The sequence below is a fragment of the Triturus cristatus genome, chromosome 9 (assembly GCF_964204655.1).
Source record: "Triturus cristatus chromosome 9, aTriCri1.1, whole genome shotgun sequence".
NCBI classification, from domain to species: Eukaryota; Metazoa; Chordata; class Amphibia; order Caudata; family Salamandridae; genus Triturus; species Triturus cristatus.
Window position 1 is genome coordinate 436,877,578 of NC_140592.1, and position 24,617 is coordinate 436,902,194.

Here is a 24,617-nt window from a genome sequence, read left to right on the forward strand (position 1 = left end):
TTTGTACGTGGAAAATCACTTTTAAAGATAAAATGAGATGTTTAAAGTGATTTTCATGCTTCCAGGGGCCTTAAACACGAGATTTGAGGAATGGGTAAAAGTGAATGAAAATGGCCAATTTACTCACTCTGCGGCCTTAAAAAGTGTTTCTCCTCCACGGGAAGTGAATAAAATACCATTTGGAGGCATTTATAGTTCAATCAAAAACGCCTGTTTTTTTGGTGAAAGAGATAACCACCCCCCCCTTACGACATGCTTCAGAAATGAAAAAAATGGTCCATTTTCAAATGTTGCGTCTTTGAACGACAATTTACATTTGTACGTGGAAAATCACGTTTAAAGATAAAATGAGATGTTTAAAGTGATTTTCATGCTTCCAGGGGCCTTAAACACGAGATTTGAGGAATGGGTAAAAGTGAATGAAAATGGCCAATTTACTCACTCTGTGGCCTTAAAAAGTGTTTCTCCTCCACGGGAAGTGAATAAAATACAATTTGGAGGCATTTATAGTTCAATCAAAAACGCCTGTTTTTTGGTGAAAGAGATAACCACCCCCCCTTACGACATGCTTCAGAAACGAAAAAAATTGTCCATTTTCAAATGTTGCGTCTTTGAACGACAATTCACATTTGTACGTGGATAATCACTTTTAGAGATAAAATTAGATGTTTAAAGTGATTTTCAAGCTTCCAGGGGCCGTAAACACAAGATTTGAGGAATGGGTAAATGTGAATGAAAATGGCCAATTTATGCACTCTGAGGCCTTAAAAAGTTTTTCTCCACCCCAGCAAGTGAATTAAATAACATTTGTAGGCCTTTATTGTTCAATCAAAAACGCCCGAGTTTTTGATGAAAGAGATAACCACCCCCCCTTACGACATGCTTCAGAAACTAAAAAAATGGTCCGTTTTCAAAAGTTGCCTCTTTGAACTACAATTCACATTTGTACGTGGAAAATCACTTTTAAAGATAAAATGAGATGTTTAAAGTGATTTTCATGCTTCCAGGGGCCTTAAACACAAGATTTGAGGAATGGGTAAAAGTGAATGAAAATGGCCAATTTACTCATTCTGAGGCCTTAAAAAGTGTTTCTCCTCCACGGGAAGTGAATTAAGTAATATTTGTAGGCCTTTATTGTTCAAGCGAAAACTCCTGATTTTTGGCGAAAGAGATAACCACCCCCCCTTACGACATGCTTCAGAAACTAAAAAAATGGTCCGTTTTCAAATGTTGCCTCTTTGAACTACAATTCACAATTGTACGTGGAAAATCACTTTTACAGATAAAATGAGATGTTTAAAGTGATTTTCATGCTTCCAGGGGCCTTAAACACGAGATTTGAGGAATGGGTAAAAGTGAATGAAAATGGCCAATTTACTTACTCTGCGGCCTTAAAAAGTGTTTCTCCTCCACGGGGAGTGAATAAAATACCATTTGGAGGCATTTATAGTTCAATCAAAAACGCCTGTTTTTTGGTGAAAGAGATAACCACCCCCCCTTACGACATGCTTCAGAAACGAAAAAAATGGTCCATTTTCAAATGTTGCGTCTTTGAACGACAATTCACATTTGTACGTGGATAATCACTTTTAGAGATAAAATTAGATGTTTAATGTGATTTTCAAGCTTCCAGGGGCCCTAAACACAAGATTTAGGAAATGGGTAAAAGTGAATGAAAATGGCCAATTTACTCACTCTGAGACCTTAAAATGTGTTTCTCCTCCACGGGAAGTGAATAAAATAACATTTGGAGGCCGTTATTGTTCAATCAAAAATGCCAGTTTTTTGGTGAAAGAGTTAACCACCCCCCTTACGACATGCTTCAGAAACTAAAAAAATGGTTCATTTTCAAATGTTGCGTCTTTGAACTACAATTCAGATTTGTACGTGGATAATCACTTTTAGAGATAAAATTAGATGTTTAAAGTGATTTTCAAGCTTCCAGGGGCCTTAAACACGAGATTTGAGGAATGGGTAAAAGTGAATGAAAATGGCCAATTTACTCACTCTGCGGCCTTAAAAAGTGTTTCTCCTCCACAGGAAGTGAATAAAATACCATTTGGAGGCATTTATAGTTCAATCAAAAACGCCTGTTTTTTAGTGAAAGAGATAACCACCCCCCCTTACGACATGCTTCAGAAATGAAAAAAATGTCCATTTTCAAATGTTGCGTCTTTGAACGACAATTCACATTTGTACGTGGAAAATCACGTTTAAAGATAAAATGAGATGTTTAAAGTGATTTTCAAGCTTCCAGGGGCCCTAAACACAAGATTTGAGAAATGGGTAAAAGTGAATGAAAATGGCCAATTTGCTCACTCTGAGGCCTTAAAAAGTGTTTCTCCTCCACGGGAAGTGAATTAAGTAATATTTGTAGGCCTTTATTGTTCAAGCGAAAACTCCTGATTTTTGGCGAAAGAGATAACCACCCCCCCTTACGACATGCTTCAGAAACTAAAAAAATGGTCCGTTTTCAAATGTTGCCTCTTTGAACTACAATTCACAATTGTACGTGGAAAATCACTTTTAAAGATAAAATGAGATGTTTAAAGTGATTTTCATGCTTCCAGGGGCCTTAAACACGAGATTTGAGGAATGGGTAAAAGTGAATGAAAATGGCCAATTTACTCACTCTGCGGCCTTAAAAAGTGTTTCTCCTCCACAGGAAGTGAATAAAATACCATTTGGAGGCATTTATAGTTCAATCAAAAACGCCTGTTTTTTAGTGAAAGAGATAACCACCCCCCCTTACGACATGCTTCAGAAATGAAAAAAATGTCCATTTTCAAATGTTGCGTCTTTGAACGACAATTCACATTTGTACGTGGAAAATCATGTTTAAAGATAAAATGAGATGTTTAAAGTGATTTTCATGCTTTCAGGGGCCTTAAACACGAGATTTGAGGAATGGGTAAAAGTGAATGAAAATGGCCAATTTACTCACTCTGCGGCCTTAAAAAGTGTTTCTCCTCCACGGGAAGGGAATTAAATAACATTTGTAGGCCTTTATTCTTAAAGCAAAAACGCCCGATTTTTGACGAAAGAGATAACCACCCTCCCTTACGACATGCTTCAGAACCTAAAAAAATGGTCCGTTTTCAAATGTTGCCTCTTTGAAGTACAATTCACATTTGTACGTGGAAAATCACTTTTAAAGATAAAATGAGATGTTTAAAGTGATTTTCATGCTTCCAGGGGCCTTAAACACCAGATTTGAGGAATGGGTAAAAGTGAATGAAAATGGCCAATTTAATCACTCTGCGGCCTTAAAAAGTGTTTCTCCTCCACGGGAAGTGAATTAAATAACATTTGGAGGCCTTTATTGTTCAAGCGAAAACGCCCGATTTTTGACGAAAGAGATAACCACCCTCCCTTACGACATGCTTCAGAAACTAAAAAAATGGTCCGTTTTCAAATGTTGCCTCTTTGAAGTACAATTCACATTTGTACGTGGAAAATCACTTTTAAAGATAAAATGAGATGTTTAAAGTGATTTTCATGCTTCCAGGGGCCTTAAACACGAGATTTGAGGAATGGGTAAAATTGAATGAAAATGGCCAATTTACTCACTCTGCGGCCTTAAAAAGTGTTTCTCCTCCACGGGAAGTGAATTAAGTAATATTTGTAGGCCTTTATTGTTCAAGCGAAAACTCCTGATTTTTGGCGAAAGAGATAACCACCCCCCCTTACGACATGCTTCAGAAACTAAAAAAATGGTCCGTTTTCAAATGTTGCCTCTTTGAACCACAATTCACAATTGTACGTGGAAAATCACTTTTAAAGATAAAATGAGATGTTTAAAGTGATTTTCATGCTTCCAGGGGCCTTAAACACAAGATTTGAGGAATGGGTAAAAGTGAATGAAAATGGCCAATTTACTCATTCTGAGGACTTAAAAAGTGTTTCTCCTCCACGGGAAGTGAATTAAATAACATTTGTAGGCCTTTATTGTTCAAGCGAAACTGCCCGATTTTTGACGAAAGAGATAACCACCCTCCCTTACGACATGCTTCAGAAACTAAAAAAATGGTCCGTTTTCAAATGTTGCCTCTTTGAAGTACAATTCACATTTGTACGTGGAAAATCACTTTTAAAGATAAAATGAGATGTTTAAAGTGATTTTCATGCTTCCAGGGGCCTTAAACACCAGATTTGAGGAATGGGTAAATGTGAATGAAAATGGCCAATTTAATCACTCTGCGGCCTTAAAAAGTGTTTCTCCTCCACGGGAAGTGAATTAAATAACATTTGGAGGCCTTTATTGTTCAAGCGACAACGCCCGATTTTTGACGAAAGAGATAACCACCCTCCCTTACGACATGCTTCAGAAACTAAAAAAATGGTCCGTTTTCAAATGTTGCCTCTTTGAAGTACAATTCACATTTGTACGTGGAAAATCACTTTTAAAGATAAAATGAGATGTTTAAAGTGATTTTCATGCTTCCAGGGGCCTTAAACACGAGATTTGAGGAATGGGTAAAAGTGAATGAAAATGGCCAATTTACTCACTCTGCGGCCTTAAAAAGTGTTTCTCCTCCACGGGAAGTGAATAAAATACCATTTGGAGGCATTTATAGTTCAATCAAAAACGCCTGTTTTTTTGGTGAAAGAGATAACCACCCCCCCCCTTACGACATGCTTCAGAAATGAAAAAAATGGTCCGTTTTCAAATGTTGCGTCTTTGAACGACAATTCACATTTGTACGTGGATAATCATTTTTAGAGATAAAATTAGATGTTTAAAGTGATTTTCAAGCTTCCAGGGGCCCTAAACACAAGATTTGAGAAATGGGCAAAAGTGAATGAAAATGGCCAATTTACTCACTCTGAGGCCTTAAAAAGTGTTTCTCCTCCACGGGAAGTGAATAAAATAACATTTGGAGGCCTTTATTGTTCAATCAAAAACGCCTGTTTTTTGGTGAAAGAGATAACCACCCCCCCTTACGACATGCTTCAGAAACGAAAAAAATGGTCCATTTTCAAATGTTGCGTCTTTGAACGACAATTCACATTTGTACGTGGATAATCACTTTTAGAGATAAAATGAGATGTTTAAAGTGATTTTCATGCTTCCAGGGGCCGTAAACACAAGATTTGAGGAATGGGTAAAAGTGAATGAAAATGGCCAATTTATGCACTCTGAGGCCTTAAAAAGTGTTTCTCCTCCACGGGAAGTGAATTAAGTAATATTTGTAGGCCTTTATTGTTCAAGCAAAAACTCCTGATTTTTGGCGAAAGAGATAACCACCCCCCCTTACGACATGCTTCAGAAACTAAAAAAATGGTCAGTTTTCAAATGTTGCCTCTTTGAACTACAATTCACATTTGTACATGGAAAATCACTTTTAAAGATAAAATGAGATGTTTAAAGTGATTTTCATGCTTCCAGGGGCCTTAAACACAAGATTTGAGGAATGGATAAAAGTGAATGAAAATGGCCAATTTACTCATTCTGAGGCCTTAAAAAGTGTTTCTCCTCCACGGGAAGTGAATTAAGTAATATTTGTAGGCCTTTATTGTTCAATCAAAAACTCCTGATTTTTGGCGAAAGAGATAACCACCCCCCCTTACGACATGCTTCAGAAACTAAAAAAATGGTCCGTTTTCAAATGTTGCCTCTTTGAACTACAATTCACAATTGTACGTGGAAAATCACTTTTAAAGATAAAATGAGATGTTTAAAGTGATTTTCATGCTTCCAGGGGCCTTAAACACGAGATTTGAGGAATGGGTAAAAGTGAATGAAAATGGCCAATTTACTCACTCTGCGGCCTTAAAAAGTGTTTCTCCTCCACAGGAAGTGAATAAAATACCATTTGGAGGCATTTATAGTTCAATCAAAAACGCCTGTTTTTTAGTGAAAGAGATAACCACCCCCCCTTACGACATGCTTCAGAAATGAAAAAAATGTCCATTTTCAAATGTTGCATCTTTGAACGACAATTCACATTTGTACGTGGAAAATCACGTTTAAAGATAAAATGAGATGTTTAAAGTGATTTTCATGCTTCCAGGGGCCTTAAACACGAGATTTGAGAAATGGGTAAAAGTGAATGAAAATGGCCAATTTACTCACTCTGCGGCCTTAAAAAGTGTTTCTCCTCCACGGGAAGTGAATTAAGTAATATTTGTAGGCCTTTATTGTTCAAGCGAAAACTCCTGATTTTTGGCGAAAGAGATAACCACCCCCCCTTACGACATGCTTCAGAAACTAAAAAAATGGTCCGTTTTCAAATGTTGCCTCTTTAAACCACAATTCACAATTGTACGTGGAAAATCACTTTTAAAGATAAAATGAGATGTTTAAAGTGATTTTCATGCTTCCAGGGGCCTTAAACACAAGATTTGAGGAATGGGTAAAAGTGAATGAAAATGGCCAATATACTCATTCTGAGGCCTTAAAAAGTGTTTCTCCTCCACGGGAAGTGAATTAAATAACATTTGTAGGCCTTTATTGTTCAAGCGAAAACGCCCGATTTTTGACGAAAGAGATAAGCACCCCACCTTACGACATGCTTCAGAAATTAAAAACTTAAAAATGGTCCGTTTTCAAATGTTGCCTCTTTGAACTACAATTCACATTTGTACGTGGAAAATCACTTTTAAAGATGAAATGAGATGTTTAAAGTGATTTTCATGCTTCCAGGGGCCTTAAACACAAGATTTGAGAAATGTGTAAAAGTGAATGAAAATGGCCAATTTACTCACTCTGCGGCCTTAAAAAGTGTTTCTCCTCCACGGGAAGTGAATTAAATAACATTTGGAGGCCTTTATTGTTCAAGCGAAAACGCCCGATTTTTGACGAAAGAGATAACCACCCTCCCTTACGACATGCTTCAGAAACTAAAAAAATGGTCCGTTTTCAAATGTTGCCTCTTTGAAGTACAATTCACATTTGTACGTGGAAAATCACTTTTAAAGATAAAATGAGATGTTTAAAGTGATTTTCATGCTTCCAGGGGCCTTAAACACCAGATTTGAGGAATGGGTAAAAGTGAATGAAAATGGCCAATTTAATCACTCTGCGGCCTTAAAAAGTGTTTCTCCTCCACGGGAAGTGAATTAAATAACATTTGGAGGCCTTTATTGTTCAAGCGAAAACGCCCGATTTTTGACGAAAGAGATAACCACCCCCCCTTACGACATGCTTCAGAAACGATAAAAATGGTCCATTTTCAAATGTTGCGTCTTTGAACTACAATTAACATTGTACGTGGATAATCACTTTTAGAGATAAAATGAGATGTTTGAAGTGATTTTCAAGCTTCCAGGGGTCGTAAACACAAGATTTGAGGAATGGGTAAATGTGAATGAAAATAGCCAATTATATGCACTCTGAGGCCTTAAAAAGTTTTTCTCCACCCCAGCAAGTGAATTAAATAACATTTGTAGGCCTTTATTGTTCAATCAAAAACACCAGTTTTTTGGTGAAAGAGATAACCACCCCCCCTTACGACATGCTTCAGAAACGAAAAAAATGGTCCGTTTTCAAATGTTGCGTCTTTGAACTGCAATTCACATTTGTACGTGGATAATCACTTTTAGAGATAAAATTAGATTTTTAAAGTGATTTTCATGCTTCCAGGGGCCTTAAACACAAGATTTGAGAAATGGGTAAATGTGAATGAAAATGGCCATTTATTCACTCTAAGGCCTTAAAAAGTTTTTCTCCACCCCAGAAAGTGAATTAAATAACATTTGTAGGCCTTTATTGTTCAATCAAAAATGCCCGATTTTAGATGAAAGAGATAACCACCCCCCCTTACGACATGCTTCAGAAACTAAAAAAATGGTCCGTTTTCAAATGTTGCCTCTTTGAACTACAATTCACATTTGTACGTGGAAAATCACTTTTAAAGATAAAATGAGATGTTTAAAGTGATTTTCATGCTTCCAGGGGCCTTTAACACAAGATTTAAGGAATGGGTAAAAGTGAATGAAAATGGCAAATTTACTCATTCTGTGGCCTTAAAAAGTGTTTCTCCTCTACGGGAAGTGAATTAAATAACATTTTGGAGGCCTTTATTGTTCAAGCGAAAACACCTGATTTTTGATGAAAGAGATAACCACCCCCCCTTACGACATGCTTCTGAAACTAAAAAATGGTTCATTTTCAAATGTTGCATCTTTGAACTACAATTAACATTGTACGTGGATAATCACTTTAAGAGATACAATGAGATGTTTAAAGTGATTTTCATGCTTCCAGGGGCCATAAACACAAGATTTGAGGAATGGGTAAAAGTGAATGAAAATGGCCAATTTACTAATTCTGAGGCCTTAAAAAGTGTTTCTCCTCCACGGGAAGTGAATTAAATAACATTTGTAGGCCTTTATTGTTCAAGCGAAAACGCCCGATTTTTGATGAAAGAGATAACCACCCCTCCTTACGACATGCTTCAGAAACTAAAAAAATGGTCCGTTTTCAAATGTTGCCTCTTTGAACTACAATTCACATTTGTACATGGAAAATCACTTTTAAAGATAAAATGAGATGTTTATAGTGATTTTCATTCTTCCAGGGGCCTTAAACACAAGATTTGAGGAATGGGTAAACGTGAGTGAAATTTGCCAATTTACTCACTCTGCGGCCTTAAAAAGTGTTTCTCCTCCATGGGAAGTGAATAAAATAACATTTGGAGGCCTTTATTGTTCAATCAAAAACGCCCGTTTTTTGGTGAAAGAGATAACCACCCCCCCCTTACGACATGCTTCAGAAACGATAAAAATGGTCCATTTTCAAATGTTGCGTCTTTGAACTACAATTAACATTGTACGTGGATAATCACTTTTAGAGATAAATTGAGATGTTTGAAGTGATTTTCAAGCTTCCAGGGGCCGTAAACACAAGATTTGAGGAATGGGTAAATGTGAATGAAAATAGCCAATTATATGCACTCTGAGGCCTTAAAAAGTTTTTCTCCACCCCAGCAAGTGAATTAAATAACATTTGTAGGCCTTTATTGTTCAATCAAAAACACCCATTTTTTGGTGAAAGAGATAACCACCCCCCCTTACGACATGCTTCAGAAACAAAAAAAATGGTCCGTTTTCAAATGTTGCGTCTTTGAACTGCAATTCACATTTGTACGTGGAAAATCCCTTTTAGAGATAAAATTAGATATTTAAAGTGATTTTCATGCTTCCAGGGGCCTTAAACACAAGATTTGAGAAATGGGTAAATGTGAATGAAAATGGCCAATTTATTCACTCTAAGGCCTTAAAAAGTTTTTCTCCACCCCAGAAAGTGAATTAAATAACATTTGTAGGCCTTTATTGTTCAATCAAAAATGCCCGATTTTAGATGAAAGAGATAACCACCCCCCGTTACGACATGCTTCAGAAACTAAAAAAATGGTCCGTTTTCAAATGTTGCCTCTTTGAACTACAATTCACATTTGTACGTGGAAAATCACTTTTAAAGATAAAATGAGATGTTTAAAGTGATTTTCATGCTTCCAGGGGCCTTTAACACAAGATTTAAGGAATGGGTAAAAGTGAATGAAAATGGCAAATTTACTCATTCTGTGGCCTTAAAAAGTGTTTCTCCTCTACGGGAAGTGAATTAAATAACATTCTGGAGGCCTTTATTGTTCAAGCGAAAACACCTGATTTTTGATGAAAGAGATAACCACCCCCCCTTACGACATGCTTCTGAAACTAAAAAAATGGTTCATTTTCAAATGTTGCATCTTTGAACTACAATTAACATTGTTCGTGGATAATCACTTTAAGAGATACAATGAGATGTTTAAAGTGATTTTCATGCTTCCAGGGGCCTTAAACACAAGATTTGAGAAATGGGTAAATGTGAATGAAAATGGCCATTTATTCACTCTAAGGCCTTAAAAAGTTTTTCTCCACCCCAGAAAGTGAATTAAATAACATTTGTAGGCCTTTATTGTTCAATCAAAAATGCCCGATTTTAGATGAAAGAGATAACCACCCCCCTTACGACATGCTTCAGAAACTAAAAGAATGGTCCGTTTTCAAATGTTGCCTCTTTGAACTACAATTCACATTTGTATGTGGAAAATCACTTTTAAAGATAAAATGAGATGTTTAAAGTGATTTTCATGCTTCCAGGGGCCTTTAACACAAGATTTAAGGAATGGGTAAAAGTGAATGAAAATGGCAAATTTACTCATTCTGTGGCCTTAAAAAGTGTTTCTCCTCTACGGGAAGTGAATTAAATAACATTTTGGAGGCCTTTATTGTTCAAGCGAAAACACCTGATTTTTGATGAAAGAGATAACCACCCCCCCTTACGACATGCTTCTGAAACTAAAAAATGCTTCATTTTCAAATGTTGCATCTTTGAACTACAATTAACATTGTACGTGGATAATCACTTTAAGAGATACAATGAGATGTTTAAAGTGATTTTCATGCTTCCAGGGGCCATAAACACAAGATTTGAGGAATGGGTAAAAGTGAATGAAAATGGCCAATTTACTAATTCTGAGGCCTTAAAAAGTGTTTCTCCTCCACGGGAAGTGAATTAAATAACATTTGTAGGCCTTTATTGTTCAAGCGAAAACGCCCGATTTTTGATGAAAGAGATAACCACCCCTCCTTACGACATGCTTCAGAAACTAAAAAAATGGTCCGTTTTCAAATGTTGCCTCTTTGAACTACAATTCACATTTGTACATGGAAAATCACTTTTAAAGATAAAATGAGATGTTTATAGTGATTTTCAAGCTTCCAGGGGCCGTAAACACAAGATTTGAGGAATGGGTAAATGTGAATGAAAATAGCCAATTATATGCACTCTGAGGCCTTAAAAAGTTTTTCTCCACCCCAGCAAGTGAATTAAATAACATTTGTAGGCCTTTATTGTTCAATCAAAAACACCCATTTTTTGGTGAAAGAGATAACCACCCCCCCTTACGACATGCTTCAGAAACAAAAAAAATGGTCCGTTTTCAAATGTTGCGTCTTTGAACTGCAATTCACATTTGTACGTGGAAAATCACTTTTAGAGATAAAATTAGATATTTAAAGTGATTTTCATGCTTCCAGGGGCCTTAAACACAAGATTTGAGAAATGGGTAAATGTGAATGAAAATGGCCAATTTATTCACTCTAAGGCCTTAAAAAGTTTTTCTCCACCCCAGAAAGTGAATTAAATAACATTTGTAGGCCTTTATTGTTCAATCAAAAATGCCCGATTTTAGATGAAAGAGATAACCACCCCCCGTTACGACATGCTTCAGAAACTAAAAAAATGGTCCGTTTTCAAATGTTGCCTCTTTGAACTACAATTCACATTTGTACGTGGAAAATCACTTTTAAAGATAAAATGAGATGTTTAAAGTGATTTTCATGCTTCCAGGGGCCTTTAACACAAGATTTAAGGAATGGGTAAAAGTGAATGAAAATGGCAAATTTACTCATTCTGTGGCCTTAAAAAGTGTTTCTCCTCTACGGGAAGTGAATTAAATAACATTCTGGAGGCCTTTATTGTTCAAGCGAAAACACCTGATTTTTGATGAAAGAGATAACCACCCCCCCTTACGACATGCTTCTGAAACTAAAAAAATGGTTCATTTTCAAATGTTGCATCTTTGAACTACAATTAACATTGTACGTGGATAATCACTTTAAGAGATACAATGAGATGTTTAAAGTGATTTTCATGCTTCCAGGGGCCTTAAACACAAGATTTGAGAAATGGGTAAATGTGAATGAAAATGGCCATTTATTCACTCTAAGGCCTTAAAAAGTTTTTCTCCACCCCAGAAAGTGAATTAAATAACATTTGTAGGCCTTTATTGTTCAATCAAAAATGCCCGATTTTAGATGAAAGAGATAACCACCCCCCTTACGACATGCTTCAGAAACTAAAAGAATGGTCCGTTTTCAAATGTTGCCTCTTTGAACTACAATTCACATTTGTATGTGGAAAATCACTTTTAAAGATAAAATGAGATGTTTAAAGTGATTTTCATGCTTCCAGGGGCCTTTAACACAAGATTTAAGGAATGGGTAAAAGTGAATGAAAATGGCAAATTTACTCATTCTGTGGCCTTAAAAAGTGTTTCTCCTCTACGGGAAGTGAATTAAATAACATTTTGGAGGCCTTTATTGTTCAAGCGAAAACACCTGATTTTTGATGAAAGAGATAACCACCCCCCCTTACGACATGCTTCTGAAACTAAAAAATGCTTCATTTTCAAATGTTGCATCTTTGAACTACAATTAACATTGTACGTGGATAATCACTTTAAGAGATACAATGAGATGTTTAAAGTGATTTTCATGCTTCCAGGGGCCATAAACACAAGATTTGAGGAATGGGTAAAAGTGAATGAAAATGGCCAATTTACTAATTCTGAGGCCTTAAAAAGTGTTTCTCCTCCACGGGAAGTGAATTAAATAACATTTGTAGGCCTTTATTGTTCAAGCGAAAACGCCCGATTTTTGATGAAAGAGATAACCACCCCTCCTTACGACATGCTTCAGAAACTAAAAAAATGGTCCGTTTTCAAATGTTGCCTCTTTGAACTACAATTCACATTTGTACATGGAAAATCACTTTTAAAGATAAAATGAGATGTTTATAGTGATTTTCATGCTTCCAGGGGCCTTAAACACAAGATTTGAGGAATGGGTAAACGTGAGTGAAATTTGCCAATTTACTCACTCTGCGGCCTTAAAAAGTGTTTCTCCTCCATGGGAAGTGAATAAAATAACATTTGGAGGCCTTTATTGTTCAATCAAAAACGCCAGTTTTTTGGTGAAAGAGATAACCACCCCCCCTTACGACATGCTTCAGAAACGATAAAAATGGTCCATTTTCAAATGTTGCGTCTTTGAACTACAATTAACATTGTACGTGGATAATCACTTTTAGAGATAAATTGAGATGTTTGAAGTGATTTTCAAGCTTCCAGGGGCCGTAAACACAAGATTTGAGGAATGGGTAAATGTGAATGAAAATAGCCAATTATATGCACTCTGAGGCCTTAAAAAGTTTTTCTCCACCCCAGCAAGTGAATTAAATAACATTTGTAGGCCTTTATTGTTCAATAAAAAACACCCATTTTTTGGTGAAAGAGATAACCACCCCCCCTTACGACATGCTTCAGAAACAAAAAAAATGGTCCGTTTTCAAATGTTGCGTCTTTGAACTGCAATTCACATTTGTACGTGGATAATCACTTTTAGAGATAAAATTAGATATTTAAAGTGATTTTCATGCTTCCAGGGGCCTTAAACACAAGATTTGAGAAATGGGTAAATGTGAATGAAAATGGCCAATTTATTCACTCTAAGGCCTTAAAAAGTTTTTCTCCACCCCAGAAAGTGAATTAAATAACATTTGTAGACCTTTATTGTTCAATCAAAAATGCCCGATTTTAGATGAAAGAGATAACCACCCCCCGTTACGACATGCTTCAGAAACTAAAAAAATGGTCCGTTTTCAAATGTTGCCTCTTTGAACTACAATTCACATTTGTACGTGGAAAATCACTTTTAAAGATAAAATGAGATGTTTAAAGTGATTTTCATGCTTCCAGGGGCCTTTAACACAAGATTTAAGGAATGGGTAAAAGTGAATGAAAATGGCAAATTTACTCATTCTGTGGCCTTAAAAAGTGTTTCTCCTCTACGGGAAGTGAATTAAATAACATTTTGGAGGCCTTTATTGTTCAAGCGAAAACACCTGATTTTTGATGAAAGAGATAACCACCCCCCCTTACGACATGCTTCTGAAACTGAAAAATGGTTCATTTTCAAATGTTGCATCTTTGAACTACAATTAACATTGTACGTGGATAATCACTTTAAGAGATACAATGAGATGTTTAAAGTGATTTTCATGCTTCCAGGGGCCTTAAACACAAGATTTGAGAAATGTGTAAAAGTGAATGAAAATGACCAATTTACTCACTCTCCGGCCTTAAAAAGTGTTTCTCCTCCACGGGAAGTGAATTAAATAACATTTGTAGGCCTTTATTGTTCAATCAAAAACGCCCGATTTTTGATGAAAGAGATAACCACCCCTCCTTACGACATGCTTCAGAAACTAAAAAAATGGTCCGTTTTCAAATGTTGCCTCTTTGAACTACAATTCACATTTGTACATGGAAAATCACTTTTAAAGATAAAATGAGATGTTTATAGTGATTTTCATGCTTCCAGGGGCCTTAAACACAAGATTTGAGGAATGGGTAAACGTGAGTGAAAATGGCCAATTTACTCACTCTGCGGCCTTAAAAAGTTTTTCTCCACCCCAGAAAGTGAATTAAATAACATTTGTAGGCCTTTATTGTTCAATCAAAAATGCCCGATTTTAGATGAAAGAGATAACCACCCCCCCCGTTACGACATGCTTCAGAAACTAAAAAAATGGTCCGTTTTCAAATGTTGCCTCTTTGAACTACAATTCACATTTGTACGTGGAAAATCACTTTTAAAGATAAAATGAGATGTTTAAAGTGATTTTCATGCTTCCAGGGGCCTTTAACACAAGATTTAAGGAATGGGTAAAAGTGAATGAAAATGGCAAATTTACTCATTCTGTGGCCTTAAAAAGTGTTTCTCCTCTACGGGAAGTGAATTAAATAACATTTTGGAGGCCTTTATTGTTCAAGCGAAAACACCTGATTTTTGATGAAAGAGATAACCACCCCCCCTTACGACATGCTTCTGAAACTAAAAAAATGGTTCATTTTCAAATGTTGCATCTTTGAACTACATTTAACATTGTACGTGGATAATCACTTTAAGAGATACAATGAGATGTTTAAAGTGATTTTCATGCTTCCAGGGGCCATAAACACAAGATTTGAGGAATGGGTAAAAGTGAATGAAAATGGCCAATTTACTAATTCTGAGGCCTTAAAAAGTGTTTCTCCTCCACCGGAAGTGAATTAAATAACATTTGTAGGCCTTTATTGTTCAATCAAAAACGCCCGATTTTTGATGAAAGAGATAACCACCCCTCCTTACGACATGCTTCAGAAACTAAAAAAATGGTCCGTTTTCAAATGTTGCCTCTTTGAACTACAATTCACATTTGTACATGGAAAATCACTTTTAAAGATAAAATGAGATGTTTATAGTGATTTTCATGCTTCCAGGGGCCTTAAACACAAGATTTGAGGAATGGGTAAACGTGAGTGAAAATGGCCAATTTACTCACTCTGCGGCCTTAAAAAGTGTTTCTCCTCCATGGGAAGTGAATAAAATAACATTTGGAGGCCTTTATTGTTCAATCAAAAACGCCCGTTTTTTGGTGAAAGAGATAACCACCCCCCCTTACGACATGCTTCAGAAACGATAAAAATGGTCCATTTTCAAATGTTGCGTCTTTGAACTACAATTAACATTGTACGTGGATAATCACTTTTAGAGATAAAATGAGATGTTTGAAGTGATTTTCAAGCTTCCAGGGGCCGTAAACACAAGATTTGAGGAATGGGTAAATGTGAATGAAAATAGCCAATTATATGCACTCTGAGGCCTTAAAAAGTTTTTCTCCACCCCAGCAAGTGAATTAAATAACATTTGTAGGCCTTTATTGTTCAATCAAAAACGCCAGTTTTTTGGTGAAAGAGATAACCACCCCCCCTTACGACATGCTTCAGAAACTAAAAAAATGGTCCGTTTTCAAATGTTGCCTCTTTGAACTACAATTCACATTTGTACGTGGAAAATCACGTTTAAAGATAAAATGAGATGTTTAAAGTGATTTTCATGCTTCCAGGGGCCTTTAACACAAGATTTAAGGAATGGGTAAAAGTGAATGAAAATGGCAAATTTACTCATTCTGTGGCCTTAAAAAGTGTTTCTCCTCTACGGGAAGTGAATTAAATAACATTCTGGAGGCCTTTATTGTTCAAGCGAAAACACCTGATTTTTGATGAAAGAGATAACCACCCTCCCTTACGACATGCTTCTGAAACTAAAAAAATGGTTCATTTTCAAATGTTGCATCTTTGAACTACAATTAACATTGTACGTGGATAATCACTTTAAGAGATACAATGAGATGTTTAAAGTGATTTTCATGCTTCCAGGGGCCATAAACACAAGATTTGAGGAATGGGTAAAAGTGAATGAAAATGGCCAATTTACTAATTCTGAGGCCTTAAAAAGTGTTTCTCCTCCACGGGAAGTGAATTAAATAACATTTGTAGGCCTTTATTGTTCAAGCGAAAACGCCCGATTTTTGACGAAAGAGATAACCACCCCCCCTTACGACATGCTTCAGAAACTAAAAAAATGGTCCGTTTTCAAATGTTGCCTCTTTGAACTACAATTCACATTTGTACGTGGAAAATCACTTTTAAAGATAAAATGAGATGTTTAAAGTGATTTTCATGCTTCCAGGGGCCTTAAACACGAGATTTGAGGAATGGGTAAAAGTGAATGCAAATGGCCAATTTACTCACTCTGCGGCCTTAAAAAGTGTTTCTCCTCCACGGGAAGTGAATAAAATACCATTTGGAGGCATTTAAAGTTCAATCAAAAACGCCTGTTTTTTGGTGAAAGAGATAACCACCCCCGTTACGACATGCTTCTGAAACTAAAAAAATGGTTCATTTTCATATGTTGTGTCTTTGAACTACAATTAACATTGTACGTGGATAATCACTTTTAGAGATACAATGAGATGTTTAAAGTGATTTTCAAGCTTTCAGGAGCCTTATACACAAGATTTGAGAAATGCGTAAAAGTGAATGCAAATGGCCAATTTACTTGCTCTGAGGCCTTAAAAGGTGTTTCTCCTCCACGGGAAGTGAATAAAATAACATTTGGAGGCCTTTATTGTTCAATCAAAAACTCCTGTTTTTTGGTGAAAGAGATAACCACCCCCCCTTACGACATGCTTCAGAAACGAAAAAAATGGTCCATTTTTAAATGTTGCGTCTTTGAACTACAATTCACATTTGTACGTGGAAAATCACTTTTAAAGATAAAATGAGGTGTTTAAAGTGATTTTCATGCTTCCAGGGGCCTTAAACACGAGATTTGAGGAATGGGTAAAAGTGAATGAAAATGGCCAATTTACTCACTCTGAGGCCTTAAAAAGTGTTTCTCCTCCACAGGAAGTGAATTAAGTAACATTTGGAGGCCTTTATTGTTCAAGCGAAAACGCCTGATTTTTGATGAAAGGGATAACCACCCCCCTTAGGACATGCTTCTGAAACAAAAAAAATGGTTCATTTTCAAATGTTGCGTCTTTGAACTACAATTAACATTGTACGTGGATAATCACTTTTAGAGATAAAATGAGATGTTTAAAGTGATTTTCAAGCTTCCAGGGGCCCTAAACACAAGATTTGAGAAATGGGTAAACGTGAACGAAAATGGCCAATTTACTCACTCTGCGGCCTTAAAAAGTGTTTCTCCTCCACGGGAAGTGAATAAAATACCATTTGGAGACCTTCATTGTTCAATTAAAAACGCCCGTTTTTTGGTGAAAGAGATAACCACCCCCATAACGACATGCTTCAGAAACGAAAAAAATGGTCCATTTTCAAATGTTGCCTCTTTGAACTACAATTCACATTTGTACGTGGAAAATCACTTTTAAAGATAAAATGAGATGTTTAAAGTGATTTTCAAGCTTCCAGGGGCCCTAAACACAAGATTTGAGAAATGGGTAAAAGTGAATGAAAATGGCCAATTTACTCATTCTGAGGCCTTAAAAAGTGTTTCTCCTCCACGGGAAGTGAATAAAATACCATTTGGAGGCCTTTATTGTTCAATTAAAAACGCCCGTTTTTTGGTGAAAGAGATAACCACCCCCCCTTACGACATGCTTCAGAAACGAAAAAAATGATCCATTTTCAAATGTTGCCTCTTTGAACTACAATTCACATTTGTACGTGGAAAATCACTTTTAAAGATAAAATGAGATGTTTAAAGTGATTTTCAAGCTTTCAGGAGCCTTATACACAAGATTTGAGAAATGCGTAAAAGTGAATGCAAATGGCCAATTTACTCACTCTGCGGCCTTAAAAAGTGTTTCTCCTCCACGGGAAGTGAATAAAATACCATTTGGAGGCATTTAAAGTTCAATCAAAAACGCCTGTTTTTTGGTGAAAGAGATAACCACCCCCGTTACGACATGCTTCTGAAACTAAAAAAATGGTTCATTTTCATATGTTGTGTCTTTGAACTACAATTAACATTGTACGTGGATAATCACTTTTAGAGATACAATGAGATGTTTAAAGTGATTTTCAAGCTTTCAGGAGCCTTATACACAAGATTTGAGAAATGCGTAAAAGTGAATGCAAATGGCCAATTTACTTGCTCTGAGGCCTTAAAAAGTGTTTCTCCTCCACGGGAAGTGAATAAAATAACATTTGGAGGCCTTCATTGTTCAATTAAAAACGCCCGTTTTTTGGTGAAAGAGATAACCACCCCCCATAACGACATGCTTCAGAAACGAAAAAAATGGTCCATTTTCAAATGTTGCCTCTTTGAACTACAATTCACATTTGTACGTGGAAAATCACTTTTAAAGATAAAATGAGATGTTTAAAGTGATTTTTATGCTTCCAGGGGCCTTAAACACAAGATTTGAGGAATGGGTAAAAGTGAATGAAAATGGCCAATTTACTCATTCTGAGGCCTTAAAAAGTGTTTCTCCTCCACGGGAAGTGAATTAAATAACATTTGTAGGCCTTTATTGTTCAAGCGAAAACGCCCGATTTGTAACGAAAGAGATAACCACCCCCCTTACGACATGCTTCAGAAACTAAAAAAATGGTCCGTTTTCAAATGTTGCCTCTTTGAACTACAATTCACATTTGTACGTGGAAAATCGCTTTTAAAGATAAAATGAGATGTTTAAAGTGATTTTCAAGCTTCCAGGGGCCCTAAACACAAGATTTGAGAAATGGGTAAACGTGAATGAAAATGGCCAATTTACTCACTCTGCGGCCTTAAAAAGTGTTTCTCCTCCAAGGGAAGTGAATAAAATACCATTTGGAGGCATTTATAGTTCAATCAAAAACGCCTGGTTTTTGGTGAAAGAGATAACCACTCCCCCCCTTACGACATGCTTCAGAAACGAAAAAAATAGTCCATTTTCAAATGTTGCGTCTTTGAACTACAATTCACATTTGTACGTGGAAAATCATGTTTAAAGACAAAATGAGATGTTTAAAGTGATTTTCATGCTTCCAGGGGCCTTAAACACGAGATTTAAAGAATGGGTAAAAGTGAATGAAAATGGCCAATTTACTCACTCTGCGGCCTTAAAAAGTGTTTCTCCTCCACGGGAAGCGAATTAAATAACATTTGTAGGCCTTTATTGTTCAAGCGAAAACGCCGATTTTTGACGAAAGAGATAACCACCCCCCCTTAGGACATGCTTCAGAAACGAAAAAAATGGTCCATTTTGAAAAGTTGCGTCTTTGAACTACAATTAACATTGTACGTGGATAATCACTTATAGAGATAAAATGAGATGTTTAAAGTGATTTTCAAGCTTCCAGGGGCCCTAAACACAAGATTTGAGAAATGTGTAAACGTGAACGAAAATGGCCAATTTACTCACTCTGCGGCCTTAAAAAGTGTTTCTCCTCCACGGGAAGTGAATAAAATACCATTTGGAGGCCTTCATTGTTCAATTAAAAACGCCCGTTTTTTGGTGAAAGAGATAACCACCCCCCATAACGACATGCTTCAGAAACGAAAAAAATGGTCCATTTTCAAATGTTGCCTCTTTGAACTACAATTCACATTTGTACGTGGAAAATCACTTTTAAAGATAAAATGAGATGTTTAAAGTGATTTTTATGCTTCCAGGGGCCTTAAACACGAGATTTGAGGAATGGGTAAAAGTGAATGAAAATGGCCAATTTACTCACTCTGCGGCCTTAAAAAGTGTTTCTCCTCCACGGGAAGTGAATAAAATACCATTTGGAGGCATTTATTGTTCAATCAAAAACGCCTGTTTTTTTGGTGAAAGAGATAACCACCCCCCCTTACGACATGCTTCAGAAACGAAAAAAATGGTCCATTTTCAAATGTTGCGTCTTTGAACGACAATTCACATTTGTACGTGGATAATCACTTTTAGAGATAAAATTAGATGTTTAAAGTGATTTTCAAGCTTCCAGGGGCCCTAAACACAAGATTTGAGAAATGGGTAAAAGTGAATGAAAATGGCCAATTTGCTCACTCTGAGGCCTTAAAAAGTGTTTCTCCTCCATGGGAAGTGAATTAAGTAATATTTGTAGACCTTTATTGTTCAAGCGAAAACTCCTGATTTTTGGCGAAAGAGATAACCACCCCCCCTTACGACATGCTTCAGAAACTAAAAAAATGGTCCGTTTTCAAATGTTGCCTCTTTGAACTACAATTCACAATTGTACGTGGAAAATCACTTTTAAAGATAAAATGAGATGTTTAAAGTGATTTTCATGCTTCCAGGGGCCTTAAACACGAGATTTGAGGAATGGGTAAAAGTGAATGAAAATGGCCAATTTACTCACTCTGCGGCCTTAAAAAGTGTTTCTCCTCCAAGGGAAGTGAATAAAATACCATTTGGAGGCATTTATAGTTCAATCAAAAACGCCTGTTTTTTGGTGAAAGAGATAACCACCCCCCTTACGACATGCTTCTGAAACTAAAAAAATGGTTCATTTTCATATTCTGCGTCTTTGAACTACAATTAACATTGTACGTGGATAATCACTTTTAGAGATACAATGAGATGTTTAAAGTGATTTTCAAGCTTTCAGGGGCCTTATACACAAGATTTGAGAAATGGGTAAAAGTGAATGCAAATGGCCAATTTACTTGCTCTGAGGCCTTAAAAAGTGTTTCTCCTCCACGGGAAGTGAATAAAATAACATTTGTAGGCCTTTATTGTTCAATCAAAAACGCCCGAGTTTTTGATGAAAGAGATAACCACCCCCTCTTACGACATGCTTCAGAAACTAAAAACTGGTCCGTTTTCAAATGTTGCCTCTTTGAACTACAATTCACATTTGTACATGGAAAATCACTTTTAAAGATAAAATGAGATGTTTAAAGTAATTTTCATGCTTCCAGGGGCCTTAAACACAAGATTTGAGGAATGGGTAAAAGTGAATGAAAATGGCCAATTTACTCATTCTGAGGCCTGAAAAGGTGTTTCTCCTCCACGGGAAGTGAATTAAGTAATATTTGTAGGCCTTTATTGTTCAAGCGAAAACGCCCGATTTTTGATGAAAGAGATAACCACCCCCCCTTACGACATGCTTCAGGAGCTAAAAAAATGGTCCGTTTTCAAATGTTGCCTCTTTGAACTACAATTCACATTTGTACGTGGAAAATCACTTTTAAAGATAAAATGAGATGTTTAAAGTGATTTTCATGCTTCCAGGGGCCTTAAACACGAGATTTGACGAATGGGTAAACGTGAATGAAAATGGCCAATTTACTCACTCTGCGGCCTTAAAAAGTGTTTCTCCTCCAAGGGAAGTGAATAAAATACCATTTGGAGGCATTTATAGTTCAATCAAAAACGCCTGTTTTTTGGTGAAAGAGATAACCACTCCCCCCCTTACGACATGCTTCAGAAACGAAAAAAATAGTCAATTTTCAAATGTTGCGTCTTCGAACTACAATTCACATTTGTACGTGGAAAATCATGTTTAAAGACAAAATGAGATGTTTAAAGTGATTTTCATGCTTCCAGGGGCCTTAAACACGAGATTTGAGGAATGGGTAAAAGTGAATGAAAATGGCCAATTTACTCACTCTGCGGCCTTAAAAAGTGTTTCTCCTCCACGGGAAGTGAATTAAATAACATTTGTAGGCCTTTATTGGTCAAGCGAAAACGCCCGATTTTAGACGAAAGAGATAACCACCCCCTTACGACATGCTTCAGAAACGAAAAAAATGATCCATTTTCAAATGTTGCGTCTTTGAACTACAATTCACATTTGTACGTGGAAAATCAAGTGTAAAGATAAAATGAGATGTTTAAAGTGATTTTTATGCTTCCAGGGGCCTTAAACACCAGATTTGAGGAATGGGTAAAAGTGAATGAAAACGGCCAATTTACTCACTCTGCGGCCTTAAAAAGTGTTTCTCCTCCACGGGAAGTGAATTAAATAACATTTGTAGGCCTTTGTTGTTCAAGCAAAAACGCCCGATTTTTGACGAAAGAGATAACCAGCCCCCCTTACGACATGCTTTATAAACTAAAAAAATTGTGTGTTTTCAAATGTTGCTTCTTTGAACAACAAATTAACATTTGTACGTGGAAAATCACTTTTAAAGATAAAATGAGATGTTTAAAGTGATTTTCATGCTTCCAGGGGCCCTAAACACGAAATTTGAGGAATGGGTAAAAGTGAATGAAAATGGCCAATTTACTCACTCTGCGGCCTAAAAAGTGTTTCTCCTCCACGGGAAGTGAATAAAATACAATTTGGAGGCATTTATAGTTCAATCAAAAACGCCTGTTTTTTGGTGAAAGAGATAACCACCCCCCTTACGACATGCTTCTGAAACTAAAAAAATGGTTCATTTTCATATGTTGCGTCTTTGAACTACAATTAACATTGTACGTGGATAATCACTTTTAGAGATACAATGAGATGTTTAAAGTGATTTTCAAGCTTTCAGGGGCCTTATACACAAGATTTGAGAAATGGGTAAAAGTGAATGCAAATGGCCAATTTACTTGCTCTGAGGCCTTAAAAAGTGTTTCTCCTCCACGGGAAGTGAATAAAATAACATTTGGAGGCCTTTATTGTTCAATCAAAAACTCCCGTTTTTTGGTGAAAGAGATAACCACCCCCCCCTACGACATGCTTCAGAAACGAAAAAAATGGTCCTTTTTTAAATGTTGCGTCTTTGAACTACAATTCACATTTGTAGGTGGATTATCACTTTTAGAGATAAAATTAGATGTTTAAAGTGATTTTCAAGCTTCCAGGGGCCCTAAATACAAGATTTGAGGAATGGGTAAATGTGAATGAAAATGGCCAATTTATGCACTCTGAGGCATTAAAAAGTGTTTCTCCTCCACGGGAAGTGAAATAGGTAATATTTGTAGGCCTTTATTGTTCAAGCGAAAACACTCGATTTTTGGTGAAAGAGATAACCACCCCCCCTTACGACATGCTTCAGAAACTAAAAAAATGGTCCGTTTTCAAATGTTGCCTCTTTGAACTACAATTCACATTTGTACGTGGAAAATCACTTTTAAAGATAAAATGAGGTGTTTAAAGTGATTTTCAAGCTTACAGGGGCCCTAAACACAAGATTTGAGAAATTGGTAAGCGTGAATGAAAATGGCCAATTTACTCACTCTGCGGCCTTAAAAAGTGTTTCTCCTCCATGGGAAGTGAATAAAATACCATTTGTAGGCCTTTATTGTTCAATCAAAAACGCCCGAGTTTTTGATGAAAGAGATAACCACCCCCTCTTACGACATGCTTCAGAAACTAAAAAAATGGTCTGTTTTCAAATGTTGCCTCTTTGAACTACAATTCACATTTGTACGTGGAAAATCACTTTTAAAGATAAAATGAGATGTTTAAAGTGATTTTCATGCTTCCAGGGGCCTTATACACAAGATTTGAGAAATGGGTAAAAGTGAATGCAAATGGCCAATTTACTTGCTCTGAGGCCTTAAAAAGTGTTTCTCCTCCACGGGAAGTGAATAAAATAACATTTGGAGGCCTTTATTGTTCAAGCGAAAACGCCTGATTTTTGATGAAAGGGATAACCACCCCCCTTACGACATGCTTCTGAAACAAAAAAATGGTTCATTTTCAAATTTTGCGTCTTTGAACTACAATTAACATTGTACGTGGATAATCACTTTTAGAGATAAAATGAGATGTTTAAAGTGATTTTCAAGCTTACAGGGGCCCTAAACACAAGATTTGAGAAATGGGTAAACGTGAATGAAAATGGCCAATTTACTCACTCTGCGGCCTTAAAAAGTGTTTCTCCTCCACGGGAAGTGAATAAAATAACATTTGTAGGCCTTTATTGTTCAATCAAAAACGCCAGAGTTTTTGATGAAAGAGATAACCACCCCCTCTTACGACATGCTTCAGAAACTAAAAACTGGTCCGTTTTCAAATGTTGCCTCTTTGAACTACAATTCACATTTGTACGTGGAAAATCACTTTTAAAGATAAAATGAGATGTTTAAAGTAATTTTCATGCTTCCAGGGGCCTTAAACACAAGATTTGAGGAATGGGTAAAAGTGAATGAAAATGGCCAATTTACTCATTCTGAGGCCTGAAAAGGTGTTTCTCCTCCACGGGAAGTGAATTAAGTAATATTTGTAGGCCTTTATTGTTCAAGCAAAAACGCCCGATTTTTGATGAAAGAGATAACCACCCCCCCTTACGACATGCTTCAGGAGCTAAAAAATGGTCCGTTTTCAAATGTTGCCTCTTTGAACTACAATTCACATTTGTACGTGGAAAATCACTTTTAAAGATAAAATGAGATGTTTAAAGTGATTTTCATGCTTCCAGGGGCCTTAAACACGAGATTTGAGGAATGGGTAAACGTGAATGAAAATGGCCAATTTACTCACTCTGCGGCCTTAAAAAGTGTTTCTCCTCCAAGGGAAGTGAATAAAATACCATTTGGAGGCATTTATAGTTCAATCAAAAACGCCTGT